At 52.3% G+C, this 9,978-nt stretch overlaps 1 long non-coding RNA gene across 1 annotated transcript; it reads right to left on the reverse strand.

The window, feature by feature from the left end:
- Nucleotides 1-5,404: 5,404 nt before the first annotated feature.
- LOC125925931 (uncharacterized) lies at nt 5,405-8,560 on the reverse strand. The gene is made up of 4 exons (XR_007458941.1): nt 8,200-8,560; nt 7,215-7,425; nt 6,989-7,057; nt 5,405-5,835 (listed from the first exon to the last, which is right to left on the reverse strand). It is a non-coding gene; the product is annotated as an uncharacterized LOC125925931 (long non-coding RNA).
- Nucleotides 8,561-9,978: the final 1,418 nt, after the last annotated feature.

The raw sequence follows: 9,978 nt of genomic DNA on the forward strand, positions 1-9,978 counted from the left end.
TCGCTCCCCCAGGCCCCGAATGCGGACATTTACCGGTCCCTACCGCTAGTTTCTGGTGCACAGTTGCATTAAGTTTGACATCTACCCATAACCCCTAATGTGGCCCAGGGAGAGTAGCAGAAACTTTATTCTGCTTTTAACTTGGCAGTTGAGTTCCTGAAAGCTGTCTTGGGCGGGCAGGGGTGAGAATCGGGACAGCTCTGGGCCGGGTGTGGGCGGCCCCCGTCCTGTCAGAACCAGAATGTCCCTGAAGGGCCAGGTCTGGAGAGAAGCAGGGACGTGGGCTGGGATCAGACCCCTCCCCCACCTCTGTGCCAGGGAACTCTGGGTGCACGCACACTGGACAGTGAGGTCCCCTCTCCCGGGCACTGCCATAGACCCGTCTTGGCTCTTCGCTGCCCACCAGTCTAGCCACGCGGCCGACTGAACGCTTTGGAGATGTGGCCACAGGGGGATTGCAAGTGTGACATCCACTGTGAGAGCAGAAATTGGAGGCGGGTAAGAAGTTAAGCCGGCGAGGGCGCGGGGCCCTGCGCGCGCGCGAGAGAGGGGAGGCCGCAATTCTCCCCTCACTGGTTCCTAACTCCTCCCCACCTCCGTTCTGGGGCTCTGTCCTTCGGCCAAACGGATCTGAGCCCCGGGTTATTTTCAGCCACAACCGCCTCCGCCCCCGCCCCCGCACGTCGTGCCACGGTTCCGGGGGCGGGGGAGAGGAGGGCGGTTGGACCTGTGGGGCGCGAGTCTCACGCCTGAGGCCGCGCGCCTGCGAGAAAGCCGGCCTGGCGGCGGCTCCGCGCGCACAGCCGTTCCCCGCGCCATAAACGCGCGCCGAGCGCTTCTCGCGCCTCTCGCGCCTCTCGTGCCGGGGACTCGGGAAACGCTCCTGCCCGCGCGGCTCCCCGCCCTCTTGACGTCTCACTTCTAAAACACATAGGCATCCTCCAAGGTTCTGGCATTTATAAAAAACAGGACAAGGGCAAGGCCCACGGACCGCCGAGATCCGCCTGCGCCTTTGCAGTCTGCGCAAGCGAGTCCTGTCCGCAGCCGCTGGGGAAAAGGGGGCATCGCAACGCCCAGTGCTACGTGGAATTTAGGGAACTGACGCTGACCCTATTTCCCAGCTAGCCTTATCCTGTACCCACGTCCTTCCCTCCTTTCTACTGGGGTGGTTCCGAGATTTTGATTAAGACATCTGTCCCAGCATCGCAGAGGGAGGGTCCTAAATGGCGAGGCTTCCCGAGCACTTGACTCTCATTCCGCGATCCGTGCCACGGCAAAAAGAAAGGTCTGGATCCAAACGCTCCTAGTCCCCTCCCCCAGCGCGCGGGGCCGCGCTCCAGACCCGCTCCATCACGCCCCTCCCCCGCCCTCAGCCCCACACAATTTCCCTGTTGATGAAACACACACGCCCAGCCCACCCCGCCTCCCGCGTAAAGGCCAGTGCTGTCTCTTTTTGTGCCCAGATGCAAACTCAGCTGGAAGTTGAGAGCAGGGCAGAGTCAGAGATGCAAGGAAAGAGAGAAACAGAAGAGAAAAATCAGAGGGGGTGAGAGCGCTGAGCGGAGCTGGAGGTCGCAGGGGCCGGGGCACAGGCGGAGGAAAGCCCTAGGGGCGCGGGCGCGGCGGCGGAGCCGCAGCGCCTCCCCCGCGTCTGCCACCCGCGAGCGCCCAGCGGGGTCAAGCGCGGACTCACATGGTCGGACTGCAGAGCCGCTCTCAACTACTGAGGGTGGGTGGTTTCGGGACTCCCCGAGATCTTCTCCCCGGCTGCCTGCGGTGCGAGGGCAGAAACAAAAACAAAACAAATCACGGGACACAATCGAGACGGGCCGCTCGGCGCCGCGGGGACCTCGCGCACTTCGCGCAGGAGAGCGGGCACGGGGATTCGGGCTGCCGCAAGTAGCCTATAAATAGCGAACTTTTAGACGGAATCAGCTAACAAATGAGAGGAGCGGGCGTACATTTGCGCACAATCCCCCTTTCCGGGGACGACCCGACCACCCCTCCCGCCCCTCTCCAGACAGGATTTGGGAGGCGACAGATTCGGAAAGCGAGGTGGAGTTTAATTTTTGTGGAATTTACGGTAGTTTTGGTATTTTTGCAAGGGGGGCACTCCGCCTCTTTGACCCTCCCTTTCCGCCTACCTTGGCTGCAGCCCCTCCACCCCCACCCCCACACGCTGCTAGGCGCGCAGGTACCTGCCATGAAGGGCAAAGGTCCCGGAGAGCGGCGATCCTAGGGGTTGAGTGTAGTGCAGGGTGGGGGAGGGGAACACGGAGCCGGGCTTCCCTGGGGATTACTTGGAGCGACAGAAGGAAAGCGGAAAACTGCCAGCGTTTGGGGGTTTCCTCAGATGCCAGGAAGGGAATTCAGGTAATCTCGAGTTTGGGAGGGAAGTGCGAAAGGGTGAGTAGAGAGGGCACAAAGGAGTTCCTAGAGTACAGGTTTCCTTTCCCAGGGCAACAGTAACCCTCCGGTGCTAGCAAACCCCCTCTCGGCAACTTTACTTGAACCCTCGGCCCTGGCGGGGCCGGGAGACCGAAGGCGCACGCCGGGGTTGAGTCCTTGCTTGCCTTGGGGGCCGCAAGCTCTCGAAGAAGCGCGTCCTGCCGGCTGGTGCCCCGAGGTCTGGCTCGCTGGCTTCCCGAAGCCGGACACCTTTTCGCCGAGCCCGCTCACACCTGCCGACCGGAAGAGATCTATTTGACCAGGAGTACTGAACACCGCTAGCCGTCCGCCCGCCCCCTTTCCTTGCGCCAAGGCCGGATTGCCAATGGCGATTGGGTTGGTTCGATTTTCATTTTCTTTCTAGGTGCTTCTTCAAAACTAAAGCCCCCGAGGACGGCGTACACTCACTCTCCAGACTCCCTAGTTCAGGAGATTGCTTCACTAAATTTATCCTGGATGTTTCACAGGAACCACAGTCAGCAGTGTATCAATAGGGGCGGGAGTGGGGGTTGGAGAAATTGAGGGCGCAGCAGGTGAAAACCCGCAGCTGAAAGAGGTTGCTCTGCTCCCTTTGGAGGCTCCGTCCTCCACGCAAGGCCTGCGGAGCGGGGGCCAAGCCCGCCTAATGGGCCTAAAGGCGGCCTCTAGCTGGGAGGAGGGAAGAGGGAGCCAGCGAACGGTGCTGCTTTTTCTTTCCATTGCCTACCCCAGCCCGACACCACCATCCCGCCCCCTATTAACGGAAATGTCAAATGCCTAACCTCTACCCCTCATCCCCCGGAGAAGATTAGAGAGGGCTCCTAACGCACTTGCTGTGGTTGCGTTGCTGCCCCATTCACGCTTCTTCCAACACCGCTTTCTGCCTGTTCCCTCCCCAGAAACGGAAAAGTTATTTTGTTTTTCCCAGAAACCAGCCGAGTTTGTAAGGAGAGGGAAAAAAGCAGAGGCGCTAAGGGGTTACAGTGGCCACTCACCCTGAGGGGTGCGCCCACCGCCCCTGACTCTACTCTTGCAGGCCCGCGGGTCATTTCCAGCCCCTCCTCCCCTCCCTCCACACACACACACACACACACACACACACACACACACACACACACACGCACAAGACCGCGCCGCGAGCGCGGGGTCTGAAGGCTGCGCTCCCCTCGCTTCCCAAGGGCCCGGACTGAAGCGCACTTAAGGGTGCTCCCAGACGGAGGTGGACGGAGCCCGGGCGGCCCGAGGCACACCAGCCGGGCTGGCGCTTCCCTTGCTACGTACCTGTCCCAGCCTCCCTGCGCCGATTGACACCCCAGCTGGGAAGCCCGGCCTGGAGCCCGCCGCGTCTAGCGGAACCCGCCCCCGCCCTCTCCCGGCGCGCCCTCGCCCTCCCGGACGCTGGGCCAGATATGGGGCGGTCTCTCGCGGGCCATTGGCTTGGGTCACTGTTTCGAGCTGATTTAGAGCATATCCCCAGGTTTGGGGATCCCCTTGGTGGGCTGGGAAGAGAGGGTCCAGGCCAGCGCCTTACCTTTCACCCCACCCACACCTCCCCCCATTCCCTTGGGTTAACTCCGCAAGGAAAGCGGATGGAAACCTTGCTGGTGGAGTGTGGAGGTCAGGTGGGTGCTTGCGGCTTTTCTCTAAGGTTCTGGGTAATCGTACTAAAGGAACAGGCCCTATGGAGACAAAAACGACGCACAAGGCAGCGTTCCCTTGGCTGTGTTCAGCGCGAAGTTCACGTCTATTGTTTTCTGCCTCGGGGAAAGCTGCCCAGTGTGATAGATCTTTTTAGAGCCCATCACTGGAAGAAAAATCCTGGTGATAACGATTATCTCCTGCTCGCGCTATCTCGCCATCGCCCCAATTCATCTCCCTCTCTCTCCAGCCCCTCGGGGAGAGGAGGAGAGTAAGGGGCTGGCGGGAGGATGGGCCAAGCCGCTGCCCTCGGATGGAGCGGAGAGGCACCAGGCCACCTCATCCGTCCCATTCCGCTCCGGGCTGGGGAGAGAGGACACCGCGGGTTTCTTTCCCTGCCAAGCCTCACGCTTCTTTCAAATGATTTTAGTCTGGTGCTCCGGTCTATCCATATACATTTCCAATCTCATGGCTCATAAACTATTAGCAAAATGGTTTCATTATTCACCTTCTGTATCCTACAAAAGGGAGAAAAGAAGGGAGAGGCAGGAAGGCAGAGTGGGGGTGGGGGGGTAGTCGTTGGACACTAGTTAACAATGATACTGCCCGTGTTTAAATCATGGTTCAGACTGCCTTCTTCAAGCTGACATTCAACAAATCTGATCCGTTTCCAAGGATCTGCAGCCGACCCCTTCTCCCCCCCCTGTACCCTGCCCTCTTTCGCTCCTTCTCTCCATCCATCACTATCCATCTGTCCTTAACACCCAGGTTTCTAGAACGACCAGATGAATAGCTAAGATACTGCAAATCCATTATTTGCTTCATTAGTGTCATCAATAAGGCACGCCCTTCAGATGCGACACGTACAATTATTTGGTTAGAACGGCTACCCCTGGTACCTTTATGGGTGGTGTTGGTGTTGGAATCCCATATCATCCCCAAACCAAACCATCCTAATTCACAAGTCTAGGATGATAACCAAGAAGTTGGCTGAAGGCTCGGTGTGGTGTCCATGTGCCCAATTGGGCACCAAGTCCTCATCTGGCTTGCGAAAGACCCGGGAAGCGAGGAAGTTGCAAAGTGGTGTGTGTGTGTGTGTGTGTGTGTGTGTGTGTGTGTGTGTATGTGCGCGCGTAGCGCGTGCCCGCGTGAATGTGTGTAGCAGAAGAATGGGAGGGGTAAAACAGATCGGGGTCTTTGTTTGCTATGAGAGGTGGGGGGGGGGGATTCATGAGTAAACCCGAATTAAAAGACAGGTAGAAACAAACTGGCTCGCGGAGGCCTGCGAAGTCAGGGCAGGGGGCTAAATAAGGTAGAAAACTACCGGCAGGCGTGAACTGGCAGAGGCAGCCTTGGGCGAGCGGAACCCGGACCAGCTTCTCCGCTGGGGGCGATGATGATATTAAGTGTCTCGACCAATACTTTTAACTTTTAATAAATTTTATCAAGAATGACTCTGTCACAACACACACACACTCACACTCACTCACACTCACACTCTCGCTCTTCCCCCTGCACTTTTTGAAAATATTAAGGGCGCTAGGCAAGTGAGAGTGCGGTAATTATCCCTGGATGTAGAAACCAATCTGGCTGCGAGACGCCCCTCTGCAATCGCCGGCGGCGGCAGCGGCGGCGGCCGTGCGCGGACCCGCGTGGAGGCCGGGGACTCCGGGCGCTCGCTAGGTCACCGCGCCGCGCGGCCGCCGCTCGCCGGCTGTTTAATATACATGGGGTGGGAACGGAGGGAAACGGATCTTGGGCCTGCACGTCCTGCACGAAAAAAAAAAAAAATCAATTTGCTATTTATTTTTGAAAAATATAGATTTAGAGAATTTTTTCTCCAGCCCGACCCCCTCCAAGAACGGCGGCCCACATTTAATTACGTCTTTTAATGACTTTTCCCTTACTTGCCGTTGCTATTTCGCGTTAAGGGCGGGGGCGGGCGGGGTTTCTTTGGGGGGTTTTCAATTCTGGTATCTTCAAAAAGATTTGCCTTATGTGTTAATTGCATGCTGTTAAGCACATCTGGGATTGCGTGCTGACCAACTCGGACCAACTTTTAATTAACACATTGACCCGGCGAAGAAGCAGACGCCCAGCCTCCCCCTCGAAATATGTATATTAGCCGCGCGGAAGCCGCGCGGCCCGCGCCGCCAGGTGCGTGCGAGGAATTGCCTGCGTCGAGGGGCGGGAGGGGGTGCAAATTGCAACCGCTCGCGCTCTTCCTGCGAACGTTTTTCTCGCCTTACCTCTAGGAAAACAAAGAAAAAAGAGTAATCGACCGGCTCCAGAAGCGGGCTTCTTACAGCCCTTAATGTGATTTGACCCTGGGCGGGGAACTTAGGAGGAAGAAAGGAGACTCGCCCTGAACCATTTCCAACCGGTCTGACTTGGGCCTGAGCTGAGGTCGAGGGCCTGAGCTCTTTAAATGCAGAGTTCTCCTGTTAATGAGGAGAATTGATGGCCCGGAAGCCTGGTGGAAGGAGAGAACCAGACAGCGGCTGCCTTTTGTGGTCCTGGCCTTCCTACTCCCAGCCTCCTCCCCTTCGCCCCGGGCTCCCCGAGGTTAAACCACCCTCCGGGGCCCGCGTCTGAGAACAAGGAATGGGTGTCCCCCCTCCTCCTTGGAGCGCACCGCTTTCAGCGACGGCAAAGGAACTAAGCGGCTATTTTTAGCACTCTAGGCCCGGTCACCGAGGCTCGACTATTCGGGGGTGATCTTCCAGGCAGGCCAGTCAGATCCCGGCTGGAGGGCGGAGGAAACCCGGAGCGCGGCACGGCCGGAGCCACCCGCAGATAGGCAATTCACCCTAAGTAATTTCATTCAGAATTGATGGCGTTTCACTGGAGTGGTGCCTTCAAAGTGAGTGCCTAGCCTGCTTCCCTGTAGAGCACAAATGCGGGTTAATCCCCAGATACGTACTCATGTTCTCTTTCCGCATCTAATCTCAACGGCCTCGCTCTTCTAAATGCTCAGCTGCAGCATACCTCCCTATAAAAAAATGTCAAAGTGGTATTCCTTCTCTTAAGCCATAAAAAAGTTGGAGTGAATCACTCCCAAGTTACCGTTTAACGTCCCCTCCAGGTAACAGTTGAAGTTTCTTGTTTGACATTTTTCATTCCCCAATACAGAACTTTTCAATAAATACCCAGCACCAGCACGAGGAGAAGTATATGTCGCAATAAATTCATGGCTGTATGCTCTCACTATGTCGATGCTTTGCAAAATTTAATGTGACAAGATTGCTCCCCAAATTCCTTCCACCTCTCTTCTTTTTTTCTTCTTATTCTCCTTTTTTTGTCCTTCCCTGGAAGCTGCTTTTCCAATCAATGTATCGGAGAATCTGCAAAAATTTAAAACTGAAAGAACAGAAAAGATATAGACAAGAAAGCGAAGATCTGTTATCAATAATTCCTCTGAGTTCCTCCAGATCTTTTTATGTTCAGAGGAAGGTATAATCAACACACATCTTCAGATGTGTCGGAAAAAAAAAAAAAAACAATCAAGTTAGTAAATTACAGTGTCCCTTTGCAAAGATAAGGCCTTTGGAAAGTTAGCAGGAGCATTACCCAAATGGCTTTGTTTTGAGTTTTAGTGGACCACTTATTTCAGCTCGCAAATTGATCTGCAAAATTGCAGCACACACCTGATATCCAGGGACAAACAGGAGTTGGTAACTCCAGCTGGCTCTTTTGATTTACTCTGCCTGGTAAGATGTATGCTGGGGTGTTTTGATAAGAGAGGAAAAAAAGGGAGTCAGCAGTTTGATTTGGAAACTCTTTTATTGCTGAATATGGTTGCAGGTTGAAACTAAAGAATGTGTTTCTGCTGGGGACATTTGCATGACACATCCATATGCATTAGCAGCTGCACGGTGTTATATCATCAGTTCCTGTGAGCATTTATCTTTTTCCCCCCCTTCTGTCTTTCTCAAAGGAAGCTGGTAAGTGGCTTATAGGAGAACCATATAGACTTTAAAGACACATGAATCCTCCTGTGTCCTTCAGGCCCTCAGCATCTAATTGGCCTATAACAACCTGTATCTTTTGAGGATTTTGGAATATGTGAAGTAACTAGCCTTTCTGGTTACATTTTTTAACCTATAAGGATAGATTAACTGTGTATAGAATTACCCAAAGAAAGGGGTCGTGGCGGTTCTATTCCATATCTATGTCGTCATCAACATTCTTCTGCTAATTTGCTTTGTGACTTAACAGAGAAACTTCATTAAACTCTCCTTTATGGCTTTCGTTTTCATTTCTTGATACTTGATAGAGGTAATATTTTTGATTCAGGGTAGCTAAGACCTTTCCATGCTGGCATGTAGTGGTGGCATCAGAAACCGCAAGAGCAGTTCTAGAAGATGTGTGCCTCTTCAGAGATTGTATGAGTCATGCAAAGGTCATCGTCTCATATCCACAGCAATGGTCTGCATCTAATCCTGCCTGAACTTTGTTTCATATGTCTGACTCTCTCTGAATTCCAGTGATCTGTAAACAGCAGGAACCACAATGTCAAATTGAAATCAGAAAGAAACTGAGTTCTTATTTGGTCTGATTCTGTTCAGTCACATAGGCTATTTTTTATTATTTATTTATTTAAAAAAAAATTTTTTTTAACGTTTATTTACTTTTGAGACAGAGACAGAGCATGAACAGGGGAGGGTCAGAGAGAGGGGGACACAGAATCAGAAGCAGGCTCCAGGCTCTGAGCTGTCAGCACAGAGCCCAACGCGGGGCTCGAACTCACGGACCGCGAGATCATGACCTGAGCCGAAGTTGGCCGCTTAACTGAGCCACCCAGGCGCCCCTAGGCTATATTTTTTAAATATTTTTTTTAATTTTTTTTACATTTATTTATTTTTGATAGAGACAGAGCACAAGTGGGGGAGGGGCAGAGAGCGAAGGAGTCACAGAATCAGAAGCAGGCTCCAGGCTCTGAGCTGTTGGCACAGAGCCTGACACGGGGCTCCAACTCACAAACCGTGAGATCATGACCTGAGCTGGAGTCAGATGCTTAACCAACTGAGCCACCCAGGCACCCCAACACATAGGCCATTTTTTTAAAAAAAGAAAACTGTACATTTAAAGTGTAGTCATCAAGTCAGGGTGACTAGGAAGCATACGGACTCAAACCAAGAGACTAACATAAGCAAATTTTTAAAAATCACCTCGTATCTGCTCACATTCGGTGTTCTTTGGGATTGTTTGAGAATAACCATGCTCAAATTTTTGAAGTACTAGTGCATTACAGGTGTATTACAAAGTAAGACATAAATCTTCCACACACACACACACACAAGTAAGTAACTAAAAGATAATAATCCTTAGGAATCATGAAGATATCCTATTAGAGATATTGTGGGTTTTTCTCCATTTTTGGTAGCTTTTTTGGTCATCAGAGAAAATATTTAAAGGAAAAAAAAGAAATGACAATAATTAGTAAAATGATGTCATCTCTTTCTTTTTTCTACAATGCTTGGAACTAATATGCACTACTGTATAAGTGGGCATGCATGATAACAAATAAATATGCATGAACCTAAATAATTGTTTTTATGTCTTGTTTCCAGATGCTTGCAAATAGCACTAGATTGGTTTGACCTAACCAAAAGGTAGCTAAGATCTCTGCCATTCAATTGAATACTAGATATTTTAAGTATCAGAACAAATTTCCCCTGCCCTCCGTGCACAAAAGTCGCTGGCTTTTTTTTTTAACTTTTCAGCTTTAAAACAGTAATCCAGTATAATGTGGGTCAAATGGTTGCTTGATATTGCATAATGGAAAATTAATGAGCTAAATTATTTTATTCAATTATTTCAGTGATACCTAGAACGAACAGCCAATTATTAGGGCTAGTTAGCTTAGTTGTTTAGTTTAGAACATGGGCCAGAATTGATCCTGTGGCTAAC

The sequence above is a fragment of the Panthera uncia genome, chromosome F1, assembly GCF_023721935.1.
Source record: "Panthera uncia isolate 11264 chromosome F1, Puncia_PCG_1.0, whole genome shotgun sequence".
Taxonomy (NCBI): Eukaryota; Metazoa; Chordata; class Mammalia; order Carnivora; family Felidae; genus Panthera; species Panthera uncia.